The 12,521-nt window shown below is 42.0% G+C and overlaps 1 protein-coding gene across 5 annotated transcripts in view; it reads left to right on the top strand.

Annotated features, from left to right (window-relative positions):
• The first annotated feature begins 789 nt into the window (after positions 1 to 789).
• fynb (FYN proto-oncogene, Src family tyrosine kinase b) overlaps positions 790 to 12,521 on the top strand; it is an 81,603-nt gene continuing 69,871 nt past the window's right edge. For 2 of the 5 annotated variants that reach the window (XM_051409916.1, XM_051409917.1), the window contains exon 1: positions 790 to 1,004. The gene's annotated coding sequence lies outside the window, so the exon portion shown is untranslated. The remainder of the gene's footprint in view (positions 1,005 to 12,521) is intronic. The other 3 variants (XM_051409921.1, XM_051409915.1, XM_051409920.1) reach the window with 2 other exon arrangements.

A 12,521-nucleotide genomic window follows, 5' to 3' on the forward strand; every position in this document is an offset into this window, starting at 1 on the left:
AAGAGACACTGACGCTCATACAGCTGTTTATCACTTCATTAGAGGCATAGGTTAACAGAAAAACAGCAGCTCATCTTCCATCTATTTCACCAAATCCATTCACACACACAGAAATGTAACCATCAGATGTCAAAACTGATTTTTTTAGATAGCTTAGGCGGTATCTTATATTTCTATTAATAACTTTTATCCCCTATGTTATTGCGCTTTTAAAAGCTAGTCAAAGTCCGCCACCTGTTTAGTTTTTGCTGTGGTATCTCTATAAAATCCTCCTGAACGTTCTCATAGTTTGAATAGACATCTCAATCTTAGAAATCTGTTTATACACATACACAGTAACCCCTTCCACCCACCGCCCACCCTTTGCTGTTCTTTGATTGGACGAGCGTCCTGTCAGTCAACGGACGGGCCCGTTATGCTACCTTCACAAACCTCTGAAATTTGGGTTGTCAATACACCGATTTTTTTCCATTTATAAAAATAAAAGCAAGAAAGTAACAAAAGTTTTAAAAGGCGTTAGCAGTTGTTGTTTTTTTTTAAGAAACACACAAAAGCTGTATATCAGTACTAACTAGAGTCAATAAATGTATAGGGCAACACAATAATATTGGTTGCAATTTAAACAAAGTCAAACAAAGATTCCAATAAACAGTTTTTAATAGCTATTGCGTTCTCTAGTCGACTGCGAAAACCACACACTTCCCCAGCTGCTCCTACGTCCTGTGCTATTCCTCTCTGTAGCATACGTCCCTTGGTTGAGTCTTGTCAAATCAAATCGCGGGCTCTCATTCCAGTAGTTCCGACGGCCCGTGAAGGCAGCAGCAGTTTCATTGTGGCCCTGCAGAGCTAACGCCATCACACGCAGCGGCTACGACGAGCAGCAGGGCGACATCAGGGCCACCGCAGCGGCAGCAGCAGCAGCAGCAGTCTCTACCACTGTCTAATAATTCCTTCATAACGACAATGGAATACACTGCTGCGGACTATTAGACGCGTTTGAACTGGTAAGAGACATTTGTTTCCCCTTTCACTCATCATTCAGTCCGCATGTTTCTCCAAAGCCGAATGAATTACTTTGATTCCCCCCCCCGGTGTATTACTATTATTGACATTTCTTGGACGTAAAAGGTGCGTTGCTAGTAGCCGTTAGCTAGCTGCATCTTTCTCCACCTCCTCCGTGTAGAAAGGCTGTCTGGGTGAGGCGTCGGCTGCTTTTACTGCCTCTGTGTATTCAGTTAAACAGCCCCACAGCCGCGTACATCCAGCCCGTGGAAGTGGAATGAAGAAACAGCAGCCGGAGCTCATTAGACAAGTAGGTTATCCACGGTCAGGGGCAGGAACATACGCTGTTTGTGGTCACACAGGAGGCTTTTAGCCCTCCAAGTATCTTGGCGCATTGGTTTTTTTGATCCTCTGCTCGGTTGTTTACCATGCCCTCCCTCCCTCCCTCCCTCCACTTTCTCCCATCCTCATCATCAGCATCTCCTATCGACGCTTAGTGGAGTCAGATGAAGGACACAACCTCAAATGACTGACAGTGGCTCTCTTCTATCTGGGATGCATTTAGGCTCCTGTGCATGCAGTAAGGAACCCGTAGTGCTCAGATAACTTTGAGGACCAGGTTGCATTCCTCCATATAAAGTGTATGGTGCAGGTGGAGTGTGTTGCTGTCACTTTAATACTGTCTACCCAAGCTGTTGTTTCCCTCTTGATGTTTGCTTGTGATTTCTGGAGCATGACATGTTGTTTAACACTTGTATTCCCCACTCTGTGTTCTTCTCCACAAGCCCGATGTATTGCACTGTGCTGTAAGGTTGTCAAAAGTGATAATGGGTGAATACGTCTTTGACACCACACATTTAAAACGATGCAATACTTTAATTTGATAGTATTAAAGTGCCGAAGCTACAAAAAAAACCACATCTACACTCAGATTAAAACCCGTTGCTGTACAGATAAGACAGTGGGAAAGGAAATCAACTCGTCCTCATTGTGTTCAGTGGCTGTCTCTCTACCAACACTGTGCAGCTCTATTTTGTGTGGGACTTTTTTTTCTCCATTTGCTGTGGTATTGGGTATTGCTTTTTGCATGCTAGTATTGTATCAAAGTTTAAAATTGTGGTCTGGGGACGAGCCTCCTCCTCCTCCTCGTGTTCTCCCTCCTTTCCTTTCCTTTCGTAATTGGGGTTAATTGCTCTCATCACCTCTATCACCTTTCCAAAACAATGACGGGCGTCCCTCCATCCACCCCGTCGGCCCATTAAACCTGACCAGGCCCATTAGTTCCACACGTTGTGCTTGCAGAATGAGTGTAACTGATGATATCATCTGCCGCTGCCATTAGGCGCCCAGTAGCTTCTCTCTTACGTCAGCATTTCCTCTCCTAAGAACTGCTTCTTAATTAAGCAGCCGCTATTTACAACACGCGTGCGTGCCACTTGTAATGAATGTATTTTAGGTGGTTCTGAGAGAAAACCACAGAAACTGGAAGTGATACGATGTGATGTGGAGTTCTAATTTCCACTGCTTTCTTTTTGCTGCAGAAGTACTGTTATCCCTATTTTCAGAAAGCCGGCTTCCTAGGGTTTTGAGCAGTGCCAGCAGCTGGCAGGCAGCTCGCCTTACTCCACCAAGTGTAAGATTTCTGCACCAAGAAGACAAAGCTGCTGTTTTACAACTATGTGACGTTATGGCCTGCTGAGTTCAGGATGCTGCAGGTGCAGTGTATGGAAGCACCGTATATTGTAAGGCTTTGAGGATGGGTCTGTCCCCAGGTGGCCAGGAGAATCTCTGAGAGGTAGTAGTCTAGGAAACCAAGCACAGGAACCAGTGTGTGAGTGCAGATCTGGCTTTTAGGAATCCTAATCATTTGATGACTGCTGGAAGTCCACATTACTCCTACCAGACTGGAAAATCACAGATATTAAATAAGAAAATCCTTACTTCCATGCTTGTGTTAAATGTGACATTTTTGCAGTGAAGTTCTGTATAGCAGACGTCCCCGTCTGACTCGTGGCTTTTTGCAGAAAAACACTGCTCTTGTCAGGATGAGTTATGAGTTATGGGCTGCTCCTTTTTTTTTATTCCTGGCGCTGTACAATAGGATGAGGCATGAATAGTAGGTATCCCTGATAAAATGTTCCTTTTGTTAGGCCACGTTAGACAGATGGCTTTAAACAGCTACTCATCCTCTTATGGTATGGTGAAATGCTGCCAAAGCACCGTGTTCATGATCGCGTTCACCCCGCCACTGACTGACAGGCAGATACTTTGTGCTGGCAGCAGGTTATCACACAGAGGTGAGGAAGTTAGGACAGTAGAACACAGGAAATCTAACACACTAGTAGATGTGTAAGCATGTACAAGTTGCTCTTATTTTGATGAGTAGTCCCAAAAAATGTACTTCAGTTTGCAGTTGTTTTTTATGTTATGGGTGATTACTAAATTATGACCAGAATAAAATGCCTTGGGGCAAAAATGATCAGATGGGTCCTCATTAGATCCCAATTTCTTCTTCCCTCTATGCAAACAAAACCAAAATGAATGTAGGAATATACAGCTAGTAAGCACAAAACTGTAATAATAAAAAGCTTGTAACTAGACTTTGACACTCTGCAAGACAGGCCCTTAGGATTATGAAACAGAGCAGGCCCCCCTTCAAGGCCCTGAACATGTCAGCTGATATTGTAGATTAAAGCTGAAATAGGTAACTTTTATAAAAATAACTGTCATATTTGACAAAGCCTCTGGCTCCTCCTAGTGTTCCTAGTGGCATTTACAAGAACCCACCAGGCCTGAACAAAAGCAACCAATCAGAGCCGAGAAAGAGTTTATTGTTGAGCCTCACCCCCAGGTTGTCAAATACCAACACTTTAGGTCCCTAAGAATGAAACTCAACAACTTACTATATTCAAGCCACCAACCCAAAGCGAACTGGGGCTGAAACTCAACAACCAGCTACCATTCCCAGTTCTGACTGGTTGTTTTCATTCAGGCCAAAAACACAGATTATCTGTCTCATGTCCTACTGTCACTGAACATTTCAGAAAATATGACAGTTATTTTTTATAAAAGTGACCTACTGCAGCTTTATTTTCATATTTTCAATGAAATAACCAGAAAGAAGTGCATACAGTAGTATAACTGGAGCTTTTTGGGGGGCCCTGGAGCTCTGAGGCCCCAGCCCAGATGTCCTGTACTTTTCAAAGGTCCATTGTTCTAAATATCATATTTAGCTGTGTACAGGTTGTCAGTGGGGTCTCAAAAAGTCTAAAGTCCAATCTGAATGTCGTTTAAATATGATTGTGACAGGTCTGAGCGGTTTCTCTTCACATCCTTCGTACTTTTTAGCCGATTTGGTTGTGAAATACGTCTTCAATTGCATTCATAATGGCCTTAAAAGGTCTTTACATTCAATCTGTTGAAACCCACAGAAACTGTATAATTAGCTGTGATATTTGAGTTTTTTTTTACAAGAGGAAAGCAAAACATTTGAGTGATATTTTTATTTATTTTTTCTTCCACTGTTTCATCCTTTTTCTCATCTTGTGACCATTTTAAGGGGGTCTGATTTAGCAGTGTATATCTGTCTCTGTGTGCATTTTGGTGTAGATCTGAATCCAGATGTGATGGTAGTAACAGATTTGTAGGTTTGTGCAGTCTTGGTCCAGGTATTTGCTACTGAAGTGATTTCTTGTTTAAAACTTGCCATTGACCCACTTTAGACCACATCTCGACTCAACCTGGATAACAACACCTGCTCTTGGAATTAGCTCAGACTCAGTCAGTGTGACCCCCATTCATCCCTTTATGAAGCTTTGATTCATGCTGCTGGGGTGTACTGTACCACTGTACTGCGATCTGTTTGAGAAAGGGCCATATTACTACTGGGAAGTGCAGGTGTGAAGCGTGCTCACATCATTGCTAATGTCACTTTGTTTACTGTGGGTGTACACTGTGCAGCAGGAGCACAGGTTTGGACCCGTTCCCTGTGTAGTGGCCAGTGCACAGAGCTGGCAGCAGTCACGGTGAAGCTCTGATCCTCATCATGCTGCAACTGTGTGTAACCTCTAATCTCTGTCACTTAAGAATTACACACTTTCCCAGCAGTAAACAAGCATGCTGGGAACATTTTGTTTGCCTTCAAAGAGACACTGGAGGGTTTGAGGTGGATCACATTTGACTTCAGGCTTAATGCTGCAATTAATGATTAGTTTCATCAGTATCAATGAATCTACTGATATTTGTCAACAAATAGTTGTCTATAAAATATCAAAAATAGAATAGAAATATGTCTTCAAATAGCTTGATTGTCCAATAATCAACTAATCATTTTAGCACTATTCAGGACTAGAGGCTCACTAGAGGTTAGCCGATTAATTGATTAGTTATCCATTAAATTAATTGTGAGCTATTTTCTCATTTTAAGGTGTGTTCTTATGATCAGATCACACTAGTTTTATTAAGTCATTTTAAACGTAAAACATAGACCTAGACATAGAGTTGAACTGTGCAGCTTTTAGTACTATAACTAGAGCTGCATCAATGACTTGATTATTCATATATTTGTTAATTATTTAGTTAATCACAAACTATTTGATAATTGACCAATCTTTTGGAGACTTTTTCCAAATTTCTTGATTTCAGTTACTCAAATGTGAAATTATCTTTGGGTTGTGGAAAAAAACAAGATATTTGAGGACATCTCCTTTGGTTTTGGAAATGCATTTTCTGACATCAAAACAATAGTTTGTTGCAGCCCTGATGTGGTTGCAAAGTAACGTTACTATGTACAGGCAAGAGGATGAAAATAGATGTATACATACTTAGAAATAACAAGGGGACAACAATCATACAGCGCAGCATTTTTGTTCAAGTTAACTGAATACTGCAAACTATTTATGATGTAAATGGACCTGTACTAGTATAGCACCTTTCTAGTCTTCCGACCACCCAAAGCGCTTTTACACTACATGCCACATTCACCCTTTCACACACAGATGAACAGAAACTAACATTCATACACATTCACACATGCATGGCACAAATGTATCTTCTTTTTCTATCTTTTGTTATCTTGCTCAAGGATACTTCGACATGTGGCACCAGGGGCTGGGGATCGAACCCACAACCTTCCGATTTAGAAACGACCCGCTCTGCCTCTGAGCCACAGCCGCCCTGGTTGTTCTGGTTAGTACTAAGCTAGAAGTAGTGCACAAGTATGCAGGGCAAAGAATGCTAGAATGAAACTGTATTATGTTACTGAAATCCTGTGTCTCTTCATGGATAAGGTCTATGTGCAGTATGTACAGATTTCCAGTATGAGTCTCTGGATGGAAAGCTCAGTCTCAGTTAAAGAAAAGAGCCTGCTGCTTATTAAATCAAACCCAGCTGATTTTAGTGTTTTCACATAAATGATTAAATGTCGCCCCCACCCAGTCTCATTAGCTAAAGTTGAGGGGGGAAAAAGCCCTCTCCTCTGCGGGGAGGGGCCAGTTCAGGAGTTGATGTCATCACATGGAGCTTGCGCTGGGTCAGATGGCCCCCGGCTCATGCGTTTGGGACTGCGAGTACAGTCAGCCGCTCCTCGGCGCTCAGCGTCACACCAGAACCTCAGAGGTCAGAGAGACACCACAACAATGTTGTCCTTTGTGTCACGCTTCCAGTGGAGAGGGATGAGATGTGTCTCTCTCTCCCTGCAGTTTGGTGGCTGAGCCGTGACGTACTCTCGGGCTGAAATGAAGTTATTGTTGCAGATGAGTAAATGTTGAACTACGGATGAATGCGGCCTGTGACAGAGCCGGTGGGGACGTACGCTGACATGTGAGAGCAGATCATATGATCGCCCCTAAACGCCTGCAATCCCTCCACTGTCTCCATATCACAACTGCTAGTTTTCCTTTCACTCTGCTCATTAAAAAACCCAGAGGTTCGTTATAAAATAGGAATGTTTCTGCATGCCGTTGGGTCATTGTTGCAGTGATATCAAGGGAGGAAATGATGTGTGAAAGCGATACACTCGCATGAAAGCTTGTCAAAACGGGGCCCATAGAGATGTCCGTCTTAGGGTGTTTCTTCAAAGGAATTCAATTAGCAGGAGTTGTTTGTCTTGCTTCAAGGAGCTGCAGTAATCCAGATCCTATCACGCAGATAGCATCACGCACAATCCCCCATCAGCCCCACACTTCCACCTGCCACAGCTCTCGTCTTTGTGTTTGCTTACGTGTGCGTTGGCTCCGAATGTGCACAGTCAGTCGCTGGTCGTCAAGTGTGGCTTCATTTCCTCTGAAAAAGAATCACGGTCGCTCATTTACATCTGGAGCGCAGACGAGGCATGAGAGCTCCAGCGAGCGTGGCTTTCTCTCATATCCTGCTCAACATTTTCCATTTTAATCTTCCTCTTTTTTTTTCTTAATCTCTCCAATTCCATTTAGCTCTCAAGTCCATTTAGCCTTTATTCAGAGGTTCAATAGTCCACTGGAGCGCCTCGGTCTATATTTAAAACCTTCCCACTGAATAAATGGAGCAGAAATCCTTTAATTCTGCCAGCCACCACCCAAACCCAAAGTTTATACTGCTGTTGAAGCAGAGGAATGGCAATGGTAGGTTCCTGTAACAGGTTTCCTCCATATGCGGGTGTCTGAGAAGCTAGCCAGAGATTCAAGGCATCATGTGATGGTTGGAGGAGCAGCTGGGAGCAGCAGGGAGAGCTTACCGACTCCATGCATTATGCTATCTAAGACTTCTCTCTAAGTATTCTATTTGTCCTGCTGCAAGGATTAACATGGCACCTTCATAGAGAGGGGGGGGCGACGTGCAGCAAAGGGCTGCAAGTTGAAATCGAACCCGCGCCGCTGCAGCAAAGACCCTGCCTGCATGGGGCACATGCTCTACCAGGTGAGCTACCGTGCACCCCATGTCGATTATGCTTTTGATTAATCAGTGAGACATTTAGCCGATGAAACGGCAGAAGGCGATGATGTCTCACATTCTTTCATTTACAGTGTATTAAACAAAGAAAAGTAGCAGATCCTCAGATTTGAAAGCGGGGGCCAGACTTTATAAATCACTCATTGATCGTTTGAAATAGTTGTGGATGAATATGTTGATTATTGTACTATTTGTTTCAGCTGTGATGGAGATGAATCAAGATTAAGCGTACCATACCTAATTTCTGACGCTTGGGGGTCTTGTGGGATGTTGTTCTTAGCCGTCATTGCAGTCTACCAATTATCCACAGACGTCTCCTCCTCGCCAAAACAAATTTGTTGATGAAGGGATGAAACCTGTACAAAGAGTAGTAAATTATTAACTTTGTCAGAAAGGCTTAGGGTTAGGATGATACTAAAAGGGACCTGCTGAATAAAGCAGTTCCACCTTAAAAATCCCTGTTTCTCCCACACTGTTGGACAGACGTCCCGGAGGGGCTGCGAGCCGAGCTGCTGCTAACGTTAGCTCAGCTTGTTTCTCTGATAACTTAAGATCCAGACGTCCAATGACTAAAATCCTTCATCCGGTTCAAATCTAGAGTTAACCAGCACCATATACATGGGATAAAACCTCTGAAAACACAGGTGGGTAAGAAAGTTGAGCCTGTGCACACACAGGCTTTGGTGTTGTGTATATTCATGCTGACTTACTGTACTGGCAGTGGAGGGCTGCAGTTTGACAGCAGAGAAGCATCAATGGTAAACAAAGTCCCTATAAGCTCCTTACGAGCATTCATTTTCGACTGGCTTTACATTGATGTTCAGCAGTAACATTCATAGAGGCAGATGTACCCCACTGACAGGAGCTTCAGTAGATAAGCATTCCATGCAGCCACAGCTTGCAGGTTTTCAGATGTATTACTGATAGTGCATAAAAAGCAAAGCTTCCTTCAATGGCTGCTTCTCTGCGTTTGAAGAATTGAGAAAAACACATGACAGCATTTTGTCTCTCACTTGACAAACACACTGGTGTTGCTTGGTACTGATAACAACAGTGTGTATAAAACTTCATTCAATAATCTGAATTTGAGGCCTTTAAAAAGTCTTAAATATGATTTTGTCAGGTCTTTAAAATGTGTTGGATTAATGAAGTTAACATTACTTATATTGCATTCATAATGGTCTTAAAGGGTCTTAAATTTAACCTGTTGAAACCTGCAGAGACCCTGTATCAAATGTTAATTATTGTCCAAACGCAACTGGCAGTATGAGAAATTTTAAATAGTCCAAAATGAAATTTTTTTTTTTAATCTAATAAAAGAATATGCAAAGATGAAATCGACCAAGCAACAGTTTTTGACACTTAAGTCTACGGACATATTCTTGTCACTTCATGAAGATCCTGGATGTTTAATTTGGTAAATGCAGAAATCTGTAACCTAATCACAAGAAAACAGAATGGGTGATAACACACATAAAGATATGAATTGTTAATGTAAAAGTAAAGTATGTAAAAACACTTTGATTACTATTTTGGTTAACATAGTTTTTCCCTTATAAGCTTTTAAAAAACCTAAATAGGGATGCACCAATACCACTTTCTTCAGTGACTATATTTTGGCACTTGCCAGTACCGAGTACTGATATTAATACTTAATAATACCATTACAGTTCTAACACTGACTTTGAAACAGGATGTTCCTCACTAAGATGTTGCTTATGTTGTTGTAAAAGTTGGTTCTCTCACTGTCCATTGTCCTAAAGTGGTATCGGAGTAGTTTTATGATGATACCCGATACTGGTAGAGGTGCAGTCCTAACAACAAGGTGCTGGATTCTACTCTTTCTCCCTCCACTGAGAAATTCTGGCTCTATGAATGCCCGAGCCTACATGTTTGAGCCTCAGTCAGACCCAGACTCAGATGAGGAGTCTGTCGTGCACCAAAATTGGCAACTAGCAGATGTATCAGAATGTTAAGTGTTGGCATATTTTATCTATGTTGGTTGTTAGCTTGTAGGTGTAGTGGCTGACACTGCCTTAGTGGTTGTGAAACATGTAATATCTGCAGCAATGTTACAGTGTTCACATTGTCACAATGTTTTTGCGTAGCAGATAGCGGAGGGAAGTTTCAGGGTCACCTTTGCCTCCAAAAAGTGCAAACTCTACATGTTTCCTGTCAGAACTTTCACTATGCTAGTGCTTGCTCTGCGCTGGAGGTTTCAGGTTTCTTTGCCGGATGCATTTGCATATTAATCTGTGTAGTGAACAGACCTCTCAGCCTTCAGCAGAACAATGTGAAAACACCTCTGTAGTGACGAACTGTACACATTTTTGAGTGGAGGGGATCCTTTAATGATCTCAATTCAGTTGTTAATCTTTAAATGGCCACCTGGTCTCTATATATGTGGTGAGAGAATAAAAAATGTTATATTTGGGATCAGGTCTTGGTGATCTTTAAGAGCACAGTGGTTCTCACAGTGAACATTTGAGCACCTTAAGGCTCTCTCCCTGCCAGACACAAGCAGCAATCATGTGGGCGTTGTTCTACCCGCTCAAACAACGGGCGAAGAGGACAATGCATCTCACGATGCCTTATTATTTATTAATGATATGTTTACCATGGTGACAGGCGGACTGATGACAAGTGTTTGTATTTCGAGGCGAAAACAAAAGTGCTTTCTGTACGTATGTGGATGGCCCAGAGAGTTTTCATACATAATTAACTTGCTGTGAATTTTCCAGCTGTGTCTAATGTTATGTGTGAGTTACAAAGGCGATATTGTCCCAACAAAGCCTCCCTGTGCTGCGCGTGGTGATGCTGTTAGAAAATCTGCATTGCAAAGAAGCTATTATGTTTATGGTTTCTATGAATATCAATGCGATCTTACTGTATGCTGTCTCTGATTTTGCTTTAGATTTCCACACAGCGCGCAGTGCAAGAGAGTGTCTGTCTGTCTGTCTGTCTGTCTGTCTGTCTGTCTGTCTGTCTATATGTACAATTCCAGCTTTGAGCTTTCATCTTCAGACTCCCGGCCCAGAGGTTCTGTTATAGCCACTTGCCACTGCAGTGCACAGTCTCCTGAACCCCGCTACCTGTCTGCCCTCTGTGTTACGCTGCACGCTCTGACTGTGCAGCGTCATTTATTCCTCTGCATTGCTGATGCAGCTGCGAGATGCTGACCAAAGAGATGATTGCTCATCCTTGCAGTGTCGTCACGCTGGCACGCCAGACCTTGGCCTTCATTGTCTCAGCGCTCGGTCTTCAGTGTGCTCCGTCACATGTTCGGTAAATAACCCCAAAAGCCAGAGCTGGAATTACAACTGCAGCTCATCTGAATTTTTATTATGATCAGGGTTGGACAGTGCATGCGTTTCCCCTGTGAAAAATGGAAAATCAGACTGCAATTTAAAAAACATAGCTACTGTACAGGTCTTAATTCAGGCACTCATTGCTGTTGTTCCCAAGATTCATAGCTAATTTGAGGATCAATTGTTGTGTTCAAGTCCTCTTTTATTGATTTAATATTGGGCTTTTATTTAAGGATTGTTGGGTCTGTCCAAAGTCCTACTAAAAGGTTCAGTATGTATAGGGGATCTACTGACAGAGAGGGAATATCATATTCATTGGTATATTTTCAATAGTGTGTAATGAAGTCTTGTTACCTTTAGACTGAGCCATTTATACACCGACTAATTATGGCTGATCGTTGTATGTCTACAGAGGGAATGTGTCCTGTTGCACAGAGGCAGCCATGAACCGCCATGTTTCTACAGTAGCCCAGAACAGACAGACTAAAACACTGGTTGTAGATAGTCAAGGTTCTTTAAGTCAGGGTGTCATTGCTGTGTTTCCCAAGATTTGTAGCTAATTTGAGGATCAATTGTTGTGTTCAAGTCCTCTTTTATTGATTGTATATTGGGCTTTTATTGCCCATCTTTTTATAAAACTATCTCCTTTTACTCTCCCTTTATAGATATGTGGTCAAGCTCAAATATGACCCCTTACTTTGCATTGTTATGCTAATATATTATCATTATGTCAGTAGCTTAATGTGTTCTAAGAAAAACAATAATATTGTTTACTAAGAATATTTCTGGGACAGGATATCGTCCAACATCGTATAATAAGGTAAGATTTATATTAAGGACCAGTGTGTAGGATTTAGTACTTTGAAGCAGTGAAGTTGCAGATTGCAACTCCCATGAAACATGGTGGTTCAATATGGCGGACTCCGTAGAAGGCAAGGCATATGAAGAAATAAAGGGCTCATTCTCAGGTAACAGAAACACAACAATTTCAATACTCAGGTGATTATACCTAATGAAAACATACCTATGAATATTATATTCCATTTCTGCCAATAGACTTTTCTTTAACCTCTCCCAACCTTCTCAGCTTATAACCTTTTGATGGAAGCCGTGCCTGCGTGCCACCCCTTGGCCTTCATCTGAGAAAGTGACGTTCTCTCCTCAGATTGTTTTATTAAGAAAGAGACATATCCAGTATTTTATAATAAAGAAGCAAAGAATCTTGTAAAATGTTTGTTTATTTTCTTTTTTTGAGTCTTGTTTATCATCTTGTAACCACTTTCT

Source organism: Dicentrarchus labrax, unplaced genomic scaffold (assembly GCF_905237075.1).
Source record: "Dicentrarchus labrax unplaced genomic scaffold, dlabrax2021, whole genome shotgun sequence".
Lineage (NCBI taxonomy): Eukaryota > Metazoa > Chordata > Actinopteri > Moronidae > Dicentrarchus > Dicentrarchus labrax.